The sequence below is a fragment of the Rhagoletis pomonella genome, unplaced genomic scaffold, assembly GCF_013731165.1.
Source record: "Rhagoletis pomonella isolate Grant_MI unplaced genomic scaffold, Rhpom_1.0 Rhpom_scaffold_00003, whole genome shotgun sequence".
Classification (NCBI taxonomy): Eukaryota; Metazoa; Arthropoda; class Insecta; order Diptera; family Tephritidae; genus Rhagoletis; species Rhagoletis pomonella.
In genome coordinates, this window is record NW_023458557.1 from 62,666,583 (window position 1) to 62,680,371 (window position 13,789).

Sequence of the window (13,789 nt, forward strand, 5' to 3'; positions counted from 1 at the left end):
TTTTAGATTATAAAACTTGTATTCCAAAAGTGTGACAACAAATCAGATTGCGAAAAAAAAATAAACAACAACAAGAAAGTCTAAGTTCGGGCGGAGCCGAACATTAGATACCCGGCGCAAGTATTAAATATATGTTTTTCACCTTTCCGAAAGCTACCGATACATGGTAAGCATGGTGGGGTGTACCAATTTTGAGTAAATTAGCGTCCTTAAATTTCGAAATATTGAAGTTTCAAGCATTTCTAAAATTTACCGTTATATGTAAAGCCGTAATTTTATTCCGATTTCAATAATTTTGAACGTTTTGCTTTTATGTGGCAAGCACAATAACCACACCAAGTTTGGTAAAAATTGGTAGAACGGTTACCGAGATACATATATGTGATCATAAGTGGGCGGTGACACGCCCATTTTCCAAAATTTTATCATAAACGTATTTCTTGGTAAAGAATTGTTGCAAGCTTCAATTTTGAATAAATTATTTAGCTTTGATATTTACTGATTTATCGAAGATTTTGTATTTCGCTAAATTACCGTTATATAGGATGTGGGCGTGGTTATTGTACGATTTTAAAAATTTGATATGGTGTACCAACAACTGTGCCAAGTTTGGAAGAAATTTGTGCATCGGTTACCAAGATATACACATGTAACCATAAGAGGGCGTGGCTACGCCCATTTTCCAAAAATTTATAATATTCTTATTTTTCGTCTAAAATTTATTGTAAATATCAATTTTGAGTGAATAATCTTCGGTAATTACTAAAATATCGCAGTTTTCGTATTTCTAAAAATTACCGTTATATGGGAAGTGGGCGTGGTTGCAGTCCGATTTCGCCCATTTTTAATACCAACCTACCTTGGATAAATGGAAGCCTATTTACATACCAAATTTCGTAGAGATATCTCAATTTTTGCTCGAGTTATCGTGTACACGGGCGGACGGACAGACGGATAGACAGACATGGCTTAATCGACTTCTCTATTTATTCTGAGCATTTATGTATACATTTGTCTATATCTATCTCGATTCGTGTTGGCTGTTACAAACAACCGTTATGTGAAAAAGTTTCACATTACATAGGATTTCTCTGATAATGTTTCACAACAAGATATGTTATTAGCAAAATTGTATAAAGTTAGAAATAAATTACTGCAACTAAGCTAACTATGTTTCTAACTGAACTTTTCGGAGCCATTGCAATTATTTGATCAAAGTCACTTCTCTTTTTTGTACAATTACAAAACTGAAATGATGGTTCAATGTTTTGAGAAAACATAGATGCATCGATACATCGATTTTTTATACATCGAGTGGAAAAAATTCGATTCATCGAACTAAAACATAGATATTTTCGATGCATCGATGTTTTTTTGACACCCCTATGATAAACTGAAATGGCGGTTCAATGAACTAGAGATGTCAGTTTTCAAAAAACATCGATACATCGACTATCGATATTTTTCCGACATCCCTAGTTCCTCCGGTAACGATGTAAGCCCGATTCCTGAAGAAAAATAATGTGCATATTCAAGTGAAGCACATTGTAGATACGTTAGGGTGGTCCCTAAAATCAAATGAATGATTTTTTCAGTCTCACCCCTTCAATCGGTCATAGACATCCCACATAAATGTTAGTTCCCATTGGAGACAGTTAAGGCGTGTCGCACAGGGGGGCAAAGTTCAGATTCCTCTATGGAGACTTAAAAAATTAAAATAAATTTTTTTTTCATCTAATACCCAAAATCGATACTACCATAATCGAAGATTCTTCTTCTTCTTTTTTGGCGCTGTAACCGCCTAAGCGATTTTGGCCAAGTTCAGCAAAGCACGCCAGTCGTTTCTCCTCTGTGCCAACTGACGCCAATTGGGAACGCCAAGTGAAGCCGAGTCCTTCTCCACCTGATCTTTGCATCGCAGTGGGGGCCTCCCTATTCCTCTGCTACCACCAGCGGGTTCCGAGTCTAATACTTTCAGAGCTGGAGGGTCGGTGTCCATTCGAACGACATGACCTAACCAGCGGAGCCGCTGCACTATGTCCATATCGTTGTAAAGCTCATGCAGCTCACCGTTCCATCGTCTGCGGTACTCGCCGTCGCCAACGCGTAAAGGCCCGTAAATCTTCCCCAAAATCTTTCTCTCAAACACTCCAAGAGCCGCCTCATCGGATGTTGTCATTGTTGCAATTTGGGTATTAGACGAAAAAAAAAATAATTTTAATTTTTTTTAAGGGGGGAAGAGGGGAAAGGGCGGGGGCGGGTGAAATAACACAAATAGCAATAACGCAAAATTTGCTTTATTTCACTTTTAAATGGGAAATATTACCAAAATCTGAGTTTTGCTTTATTTCCAACAAAGGCAGTGTCAAAATCTTTCTTCTCGCTCTAATTACTTCACCTGATATAATGCCGCCATGGCATGGAACAAACAAAAGTTGCCGTTCCTGTTCGCAGCATATAAATAACACAGAGAATATTGTTTTGAGTTTTATCTTCAGTTAAAATTTCTGCATTATCATTACTGGTTTCACCATATCCGAAATGTGGATTTCGTTTACGAAGATGAACCGAACATGTGGTACGAAGTAGTGATGTAAAAATATGTAAAATTTTACCTACCTCAGACTTCTAATTTTGAACGTATACTCGGTACAAGCTTTATTATCTGATATCGGCTGTCTTATAGTCACATTTTATAGGCATGTTTTCAAATAAGGCAGTGTCAAAATATTTCTTCTCACTCTTATATTACTTCACCTGGAATAATTCCACCATGGGTGGGGTGCATGCAATAACACCATTCGCAATAATTCCCATTACCTGAACATTTAAAAACAGTTTCAGAAGTGAACTAGTGTCATTTTATTATTATTATTTTTTCTAAACGGTTATAATGACAGCATTGTATAATTGCGAAAGAGGGGAGGGGGCGGCGCGCGAACGCGGACCGCCGCGACGCTGGGCACTTTCAAAATTGTATACTTACAAATTCGTCCATTTAACTTGTTCATGTACTACTTTTTGTCAAATGTTTTGGTGACTACCGATATATGTGCACTATTTTTCTTTATTAGTCAACTGTTAACTTTAAAAGTTGGTCTTATTGCTTAACGAGAAATGAAATAATTTGTGTTATTTCACATTCAATTGGGAAATAACACAAATTTGCGTTATTGCCGTTTGTGTTATTTCACCCCTCCTTTTTAGTCTCCATAGAGGAATCTGAACTTTGTCCCCTGTGCGACACGCCTTAGCCGTCTCTAATCGCGACCAAAATTTATATGTGATATCTTTGACTATAATAGCGTCGACGTAGGGTTGAGGCTTAGGAAATCTGATGTAAAAATTTGCTCCCTACATTTAAGGACCACCCTAATATACATACATATATACATACTACATTCTTTCATACATATGTAGGTATGTGCTTACATAAATATATGGTTAAATCAATATGTTATGCGCGTTTGTAGCTAAAAGTTTTTATGACTGACAGCTGTTGAAAGAACGCAGTGTCTAATCAACTACTCAACCATTCCCACCTCTACATGCCTTCTCCCGCATTACACATACTATGTACACGCCTATTGTTACGCCTTTTTCTATTGTCATTTAGCTGAATTTATTTATTAATTCAATTACTTTGCTATTATTGTGGTTGATGCCGTTTAGATATGTATGTATGTACGTAAACGTTTTTTATTGTCAATTGTTGTGATGTGACTGCCTGGCCACTTTATGGTGCCTGACATGAATAGGTAATTTGTTTCAAAAGCTTACCGCGCATCTCCTGTTAGCTGCGATACATTCCGCGCCACGTCGAACATATCTATACGAAATGCCACCATTCGCTAGCTGAGATGATGATTATTGTTAACTTATTTTTTTATTTAACTGCCAACGCGAATGGTGTTTTCAAATATTAATATTTTAGGGGTATGTATATCGACAAATTTGTGTGTGTTCACTTGACAAATAACTAAATTGAAGTGAGTGGAAAATTAAAAAACATGCAAACAAAATAGAAATGTATGTACATTAGACTGCATCACCAAAAAAGTTGCGGTTTTCCGCCGGGATTACAAAATTTATTATATTTTAAGACGTCCACCAAAATATTTCGGAAAACTATTAAGATTTAAGCGAGCTGGACCGATTTGAAAATACCTCCAAAAATGAAGTTTTTTATGAATAAAGATAGTTTCTTAAAGAACTTTTTGAAAAAAGTCCCCTCAGATGACAAATTAGATTAAGCTTAAAAAATTGGCATAAAAATATTTAAAAATCTTTTCAACGGAATCGTAAAAATTAGATTTTTGATGCTGTTTTTTTATTTTTTCAAAGATTGGTTTACGAAAAACTTGAATAACTGGGCCAAAAATATTCTGATTTATACTTATGGGATCTCAGTAGAAAGGTATTTTCACTGTTTTTATTTCTGGCCTAAAAAACGTCATTCGTGTCCCATCTTGTTTTTTCGAATACCAACACATCTTAATTCAACTTTGAATGACGTTCCTTCATCCTACCTTTCTCTTCCATCCTCGGAATGAGTTTATTAGCAAAGAAATAAAAAGGGTGAGAAAGTACCTTTCCAATGACATCTCCTAAGTCTAAATCGGAAGAGTTTAGGTTCAGTTATTCAAATTTTTCCTATACCAATCTTTGAAAAAAGTTAAAAAACAGCATCAAAAATCTCATCATTACGATTCCGTTCAAAATTATTTTTTAATTTTTTTTAAATATTTTTATGCAAATATTTTAAGCTTAAACCGTTTTGTCATTTTAGGGGATTTTTTCAAAAAAAATCTTTAAGAAACTATTTTTATTCATAAAAAACTCCATTTTTGGAGGTATTTTCAAATCGGTCCAGCTCACTTAAATCTTAAAATTTTTGCGAAATATTTTTGTGGACGTCTTAAAATATAATAGATTTTATAATTCCAATGGAAAAATAGTACCGATTTTTTTTTGTATGGGGAGTGATGCAGTCTAATGTACATACAAACACTCATATTACACAATAAACAAATTTACACTTAATTCTTGGCTTTAGCAGTTCTGGCTAATGCACGACAAAGTTCATGTTAACAGACACGTGTATGTACATACATACATGTGTACAATATTCTTTCAACCAAAAAATTCTTAAAATAAATTTATAGAGCAATCAATATGTGTAAATAGTTACTTCAAATGTAAGTAAGCATACTTAAATACATACATAAGTAGTACTTCGAGAAGAGTATCGCGTATCATATGGTATTAGTCTATGTAAATTATTTACAAACATATGTATATTGTTGCTAAGAATTTCTAACTAAATGTAAGTTGAACAAATATTTTTTAAATATTACCTAGTGTTAAAGTGCCTAAAAGTCACTGCTTTAACAGAAAAGCTTTTCGTTCGTCGTTGAGTGTCAGTATTTGAATTTCAATTATGCCTCTATTATTATCTAAAGCATTCGATATCAACAACTCAATAACCCCATGATGTGACTTTACTCACGCTTTTTAAAGCCTGATTAGGGCAACTTAACTTAACTTAACGGTACTTAAAAAATCAAAATGAAACAGATTTCGACGTGCCATTAAGTTACGTCAAGTTTCGGCTGTTGAATTACAAGCAACATCCATTTAAGAGAATTTTAAGTGAGAGCCTGTAAGTTACGTTAAGTTGCCATAATCAGTCCATTAGAAAACTGAGGCATAAGATTTGAAAATCTTAAAGCTTATGAGTGCTATTTAAAAATTAGTTACTCACGTACCTTGAACCAATTAAAATAAAGTGTCACCTAATCTATATAAAATATACTTGAATGTGAAAAAATTGAGTGTCGATATGTAGAAATCAATATAGTCCAAGAGTATGTAAACATTTTATGGTAGATTTCAAGGAGACCCTCCTTCGTTCCTTTATCCAAGTACAAAACCGCGTATCGTCATTCTGCAAAACCGCGTAACTGACATTTGCTGCCGAAAATTGGATTTGCTCACACAAGCTCTTGGCTCAATCCTTATTCATTCGTCCTGAAATATACTAGCCAGAAATACGATTGCTTTATAAAAAAGGGAACCATTTTGAAATATGAATGTTTTTCTTCTCTGAAAAATAATTTATGCAACCTCATATACGCGGATTTGCATTATCTTGATACGCGGGTTTGCATTTGGTTAATACGCGGTTTGGTACTTTAAACGACGACATGTAGAGTAATTCTTTTGAAAGAGACGTATAACTGTACTTGGCCCGGACCTCTTGAATGCCACGTATGACAGTCTGTTGCGCACGGAAATGGCGGAGAACGCCTTCGCGGACGATGTGGCCGCCGTTATAACAGCAAGAAACATTCATCTAGCACAGCTCAAGCTGAAGCAGTTTATGCGAAGCGTCAGTGGATGAATGAGCGATCGCGGTCTGCAATTGGGTACAGCAAAACCAGCGACCGTGCTCCTCACCAAGAAACAGATACCAACATGATGATACATGATGGTCCGACCTCAGCTCGTGGCAACTTTTAGGTCTACAAAATATCTAGGGGTGAAGCTTGACAACAAACTCAAATTCTGGCAACACATTCTTGGAGTATGTGAAAAAGCTGCGCAAAGCACGGTGGCTCTAAGTCGGCTGATGGCGAAAGTGGGCGGACCGAAGCCATGCCGTAGGAAACTTTTGATGACATCAGTCCAGTCGGTGCTCCTCTACGGAAATATGGGCCACACGAGCGAAAAGAGATTTACAATCTCAGTGCCGAGATAGGCCGAGCAGCTGCCGCGGCAAGGGCACGCGATCAACTAATCCAGCAGTAGCAACAAAACTGGAACGCGAGCACAGAAGGTCGATGGACGAACATCCTGATAGCCGACCTTCAGACATGGTTGAAAAGACGGCACGGGGAAGCCGATTTCTACCTGACGCTATTTGTCACCGGTCATGGTTTCTTCCGAGAATATCTTCATAGGATTGGAAGGGTGGACTCACCGTTCTGTCGCTATTGTGAACCGTCGAAGATAACGTTCACCATACATTCTACACTCGCGAGCACTTTTTGACTTCGCGCAGAATGTTGGAAAAAAGATACGGAGACATAACTACGAATAGCATAATTGGGGTAATGATCTCCAGTGCAGACAAGTGGTAAGCAGTTGCGAGATACGTGAAATTCGTAATCCACTGCAAACGAAAAGATGGATGTCTACTGAGGACACCCGAATGAAATGCCTCTACAAGAGAGCAGTCCGAGGCTCTAGCAGAATTGCGGGGACTCTTGTGCGGGCGGTGGGAGTTTGGGTTTTAGTGGGTAGCCCAACGCGCTTCGGTGGGCGTTGCTTGGGTATTGAGCAAGAACTGGTAATGGCGGCAAAAGGTCTAGTTCTACGCTAGTTCTAGGCTAGTCAGATTTTCTGCAGGGATGTTTATCCGTACAAATCGCGTGTTGTGGTGTTCATGGAAATTCAACATTTGAAATCACATTTACATGTCTGGCTGTAGCTGAGGGTGCAAGGATGCTTGCCACAATCTGTTGATATCCAGAGAAGGCATGGGTTCGAATTCGATGTTTTTTCAGAACGAACGCGGTCATTTTAATATGCGCGTAATTGAATTGAATATTTACCAATATTCAGTTCCTTCATTTCCGTTTATAGTAAGGTTTCTATTTGATTTTAATATTTTTCCCCTCAGTGTACCTTCAACAATTTACTGTTGCATTTAATTGGAGTTAAAATACAATTATTTAGTATCTACTTTAAATAAAAAGTGGTAAAAATTCGTAAAATTTTTTCTGTAGTATTTCATACGGAATTTTTAACACAGAAGCACCTCTTTAAATTTGTTATTATATATGACATTTGTGGTAGACCTATGCTCTAACCGAAGTGCTATACAAAACTGTTATTTCTTCCGTCCGGATGTGTAAAATTTATTACATTTCTCCAGTGGCGCACATAGGCAATATAGGACGACAAAAATGTTTACTCCATATGTATTTAACAGATTTCAATGAAATTTGGTGTTAAGGGATTTTCGTGGTCACTGATTTTGAATATTAAATCAAATTTCCAAAATTGAAAACGGAGGATCCAATATGGCGGTCGATTTAAAAAAAAATGACTATGTTGTTATGAAGCTTGGTGATCAGAGATTTTCGTCGTCACTGGTTTCGAAATTCATATTAAAGTCGCAAAAATCAAAATGGCGGATCCAATATGGCGGACGATTTCTTCAAAAATGTATAAATTTTTATGAATATTGGTATTTACTCCATATGTATATAACCGATTTCAATGAAATTTGGTAATTAGGGATTTTCGTCGTCACTGAATTCGAATATTAAATTAAATTTCCAGATTCAAAATAGCGAATCCAATATGGCGGACGATTTATTAAAAAATGTATAGATTGTTATGAAGCTTGGTATCCAGAGATTTTCGCCGTCACTGATTTCGAAATTGATATCATATCTTTAAAAATTTAAAATGGCGGATCAAATATGGCATCCCGAACAATAGGCGTTTTACTTTTAACGCAATGCATTACCTTAAGCACCATTTCAACCCATTTTTAATTTGTATGATATTATCCATTTATAGTGTTTTTCGAGCTGTACTATAGTAACTGCCCCACTGTACTTATATCGTTCTTTTCCATTGCTATGCTATTTACCAGCCACGGCCAGAGAGCAGGGCTGCCAACTTGGCTCAAACCGTGCCATTTCTGGACCTATTTTACATCAAATGGCACTTAACTTTTCAATTTGGCACAAAGTGCCAAAATGGCACTTTTCAAAAATAGTAATATTTCCATACATTTTTGTGAAATCCTTTGCGTGTACTTCTTTTTCTCAACAAAAGTTTTCTAATTTCTAAAGATTATTCAACTGGTTTATCTTATTTTGGCATTGAACTTTTGTTTTAGAAATGTGGTTCTTATTTGATTGCTAAATGGGATGGATTAAAACGGATGGCTCCTTTTTTGGCACTTTTATTTTTCTATTTGGCACATTTTGGCACTTTTTTTATCCTCAATATGACACCTCATACCTATGGATAGTTTGCAGCCCTGACAGAGAGTGAGCAGGCATTTAAAGAGCGTGAAAATCGGTTATACGTATACAAGCGAGAGCGTAACGATGATGACGCGACATTATGAAAATTACCCAATTGGAAAAAGAGTAATGCGTTACATGCGTGATAAATAATGTAATGCACTTCTTTTGGGTTTAAGATTTTATTACTGATTAACATGTAATCAGCATTCTAATATATCCTCCCAAAAAATTCATATTAAATTGCATAAATTCTCCGAATACTAGGTGATGCAAAATTAAATCTCCCACTTTTCTTAGGACATCTCCCTGGGGAAAAAATGCATTTTCGAACGAGAAAGCGGCGGTTTTACTGATTATTTTTTCGACTACCATACATTACTTTTTCCCAATGCGGAATTAAGCACACTACCTCTTGCTCACTTTTAGCTCACGCTTGTTTGTGGTAGTGCCCCTCCCTGATATTTACCAATTAGTTTTTTTAAGCAGCAGCTATTTATAATTTACAACTTCTATTTTAAAATTCTCTGAAACCAGTCCCTGCCACCTGTACTCACTTTTTTCTATTTCGTTTACATCCTCATTTTATGGTGCCTACACTCACCGACGTAAACGTACGTTAACGTGTCAGCTGACACGATCAAACTTATGAGAACGCCATGTACATGGAAACTCACCATCGCAAACGTGCGACGGTTACGCGGGACGCGTACTGCTTATCTCTCTTTCTATCAACAGTAAATTAAATTTAATTTGTCATTGTTTTATTAATAGTTGTTCCTTTAAAATGCTGCATGGTAAATTGCAGTAAAAAAGAGCGAAATAAATACAGTGGGGCAGGTAACATAGTACACATTTAAAAACACAATAACTTTTGGGTAGTAAATTGACGATATCATACAAATTAAATATGGTTTTATTTGACTTGAAAAAAGTTTATTTTGATTTGAAAATGGTTTTATTTGATTTGAAAAAGGTTTCATTTGAATTGTAAAGGTTTAATTTTATTTAAAAATGGTTTCAGTTGATTTGAAAAAGGTTTACTTTGGGTTGAAAAAGGTTTCATTTGACCGGAAAATGCTATATACCCATTTTGCAAACAACTATATTATTAACAAAAATCGCAAAATAAAGTGCATACCTCACGCTTCACTTTTCATATTGACAAAACTATAACTCTTAATAAGAATAAAATGATAAGCGAAACTATTTTATCATTGTTTCAAGCAAAAAAAATATTTAATTCGACGCACGATAGAAAACCCAACTTTGCGCTTCTGCTAAAGCTGCTGCGTTGCGTTAAAAGTCAAAATTTGTGTGTTACTTTGGACTGGTTTATAAGGAATATTAGAAAGTTATGGTGATACGATTTAAAAACTTCTGTTTTTCTTTTTTTGTCGTCGTAATTAGTCACTTTGTCCTTTTGTGCGGCGCTTCGTTTTTTCTTAAAACAATGTTTTGGATTAACAAAAGACTCTGTTAAAGTGAATTTAGGTACATTTTACCATAACTTGTTTTGATTTGATTGGCTGTGAAAACAATTACGAATTCTGTTTTATTTTATGATTTTTATTGGAAAGCCGGGGAAGACATGCTGACATACATACATAGGTCGAAGAAGTCAATCAAATAAACGACGACCCAGTCAGGAAGAAATGAATGAAATGCGGATTTTTGTCCGTTTACCGAGTCAATTTTCGTATACTTTGACGATCCGTTTGCCCACTAAATTGTGCGGCAGAGAGGTTCTGTACAAACAAGTACCTAAAATTGTTGTAAAACGGAGACGTTTTTGCCTGTTTATCTGACATTTGTTAGATTGAATTTTTCCTTCAGTGCGCTTTCCTTTTACGCCTCACAGATTCTTTTTCGTGGTTCAAAAAAAATAACAGATTTTAAGGATGCGCCTGATAGAATTCGAACCCGGCACCTTCTGAAAGCTAACAAATAGTGTCACGCTCCTCTGTACGCTCAGCTACTGCAGACTACCTACGTACACATACTTTCAAATGTTCTGCTTGAACAAACGAAATACAATTATTGCTTTTAAAATAACATCATCTTTTTCGAACGTGTCGAACGTTTTCTGGATACGAAAAGGAACGAAAATTTTAGTCGTTTTCCTTTCGTTTCCGTGTACGGAAAATTGTTTGATACCGCACTGCCGACAAAATTTTCGTTTCTCCGCTATACCTCACGTGCAAACCACACTGATGACCAGCGAGCGACTGAAAATAATATTAATCGTATTGATATGTTCGAATTACATTCGAGAGTGGCAGGAAATTAACGACAAGTGGATAGTTGCACAATACAAAAAAAATGATGCAAGTTCTCTGATTCTCATATTTCCATTTTATTAGACTGACCCACAGCAACGCGAGTTGGGTATCTATAGAATTTAGTTTTTTTTTTGCTTAGTATTATACAAAAATTAATCTACGGCACTTGTAACACCTTTTCCTCGAACCACTTTTTTCAAATTGGGAGAAAACGCTACGTCCAGACCAGGGACGTGAACCGGATGAAAAATTTTGTCGGTTCGGTTCAGCGGTTCGAACCGTTTTTGCACTTTTGGATTGGTTCGTCAAAGCGGTTTTTTTGGTCTTTGAACCGGGGTTTCGGTTCGGTTCAACGGTTCGAAAAACAAAAAAAAAATAACGCGCAAGTTTAAGTGTCAAGTGTCAAGTGCAACAACGCGCAAGGTTAAGCGGTCTGTCAAATGAGATGGGTAGGCAACCCATTGATATTCTCACATGGTAGGTATTACCATGTTTAACAAAAAGAAAAAATAGTGGGTACATTTATCTATTGAAAATTGGTTGAAACGAACCTTTAAACCTTTATGGAAAGTGGTTCGGTTTTCGGTTCGGATCAAACATTTGTAGAAAATTTCGGTTCGGTTAATGGTTCAGTTAATTAATAGAAAAAAGCGGTTTTCCGTTTCAAAACCGGTTCGGTTCAAAACCGGTTCACGTCCCTGGTCCAGACTATGCATACACATTTTTTTGAAGAAGTACTTAGCCGTTTTTTGATTGAATGTAAAATTATTTGTAAGCAATTTACGGCTGATGTATTTATTTCCAAACATTAATGTGAAACATTTCTACTAGAATGGAATTAACGACAAAACCCTGCAAACTTCTCTAGCCAATAGTATGTACATTAAGAATCTTTTTGGCTTTCTTTGCAGGTCTTAAACTTTAGGAGATATGTTTCGCCTATTTTGGTACTAAAAAAAGGCAATTAAGTAGACTGTCTGTAAGGCCGCCATTTTATATCTAACTGCCAAAAAAAAAAAATTTTCATACTTATAAGTACTATAGTTACATGCTTAATAAAACCTCTGAACAGATATTCGATTCCTTTTTTTCATACGTGAGACAGTAAACAATTTAGGTAGGCTTTTTTCGGCCGCTAGAGTGGTGCATAAAAATGTTGCCCCTTAATGTGCATAAAAATATAATTACTAAAATATTTTTTAATTAAGTTGCTCAAAATTATTTTTTAATTGGAATTGGAACGCGGTACCCGGTTACAATGGTTTAAAATTTATATTTTTTTTATTAAACTATGGAACGGTCATGCTTAACCTCCATGGAAGCATACGACCTTGTGCAAAATGTACATACATATGTATGTATGTAGGTACATATGTAATATTTTGTATGTACACATGTAAGAACTTCTTTTACTTTTGATTATGTTTTCATTAATTTTTCGTTTGTACATTCGCTACTTCTGCTACTACGACTTTCACACAAAGTATCTAACAAACAAGTTTCCAAACTCAATGTTGTTTCTGTAGCCGGGTTTGTGTGAAAGCTTGTTGGCCACTGCTGATAAGTTTATTCCAAAAGTTTGTTGGTACAGCAAAGAAACCAGACAAAAAAAACGAAGGCAAAAATATATAGCACCGAATACAATTTTATTTATGTGCTGAAAATGTACACACTTAAATAAAGCTACAAATGTATATGTACAGATATTTGTACGCACATGCATATTAGCACATAAAAACCACGAATAGTTATGATCAGTTGGCTTTTGGTTTTATATTTTCTTCGTTGTTTCTTTTCTTCTCTTCATGCGCCCCAATGCGGAGAGTGTTTGCAGTTGAGCTAGCGCTGTTCAACTGGCTCGTTGGTCTAGGGGTATGATTTCCGCTTAGGGTGCGGGAGGTCCCGGGTTCAAATCCCGGACGAGCCCAAGATGATTTTTTTATATATTTTTTTTTTCAATAAAAAAAATAACTTGAAATGCTGAATGCAATACATATGGATATTAATGCTTTTTCATAAATTAAATTTTTCTGATTCAGTAATAAGTTTGTAATGTTTATTGAATTAAAAGTCAATAACTTGTCCAAAATTGTCAGCCAATTCCCTGACGCTGAGCGTGCAGTCAATTATCTCGTGTTATAACCGGCTCGTTGGTCTAGGGGTATGATTTCCGCTTAGGGTGCGGGAGGTCCCGGGTTCAAATCCCGGACGAGCCCAAGTTATGTAGTTTTTTTGCGATTTTATTTAATTTAACCTATGGAAATTTATTAGGGTTGATGACATCTGCTGGATGTCGGGTTATTGTAAAGTACAGCAGTATACCTTTAAAACAGAGCGATGGACAGACGGACATTAGGGCGGGTCAATTTGTATGGGAGATTTTTTTTCCTATGCGCGTATAGCATGATTCTACGTGTAATTCTAAGCAAATTTTCCTAATTTGGGTCCAAAATCAATTTG

General features: G+C 35.9%; 2 non-coding genes across 2 annotated transcripts; both read left to right on the forward strand.

The window, feature by feature from the left end:
- The first annotated feature begins 13,184 nt into the window (after nt 1–13,184).
- Nucleotides 13,185–13,256, forward strand: Trnap-agg. Its single transcript has one exon. It is a non-coding gene; the product is annotated as a tRNA-Pro (tRNA).
- A 217-nt stretch (nt 13,257–13,473) lies between these two features.
- On the forward strand, nt 13,474–13,545 carry Trnap-agg. Its single transcript has one exon. It is a non-coding gene; the product is annotated as a tRNA-Pro (tRNA).
- Nucleotides 13,546–13,789: the final 244 nt, after the last annotated feature.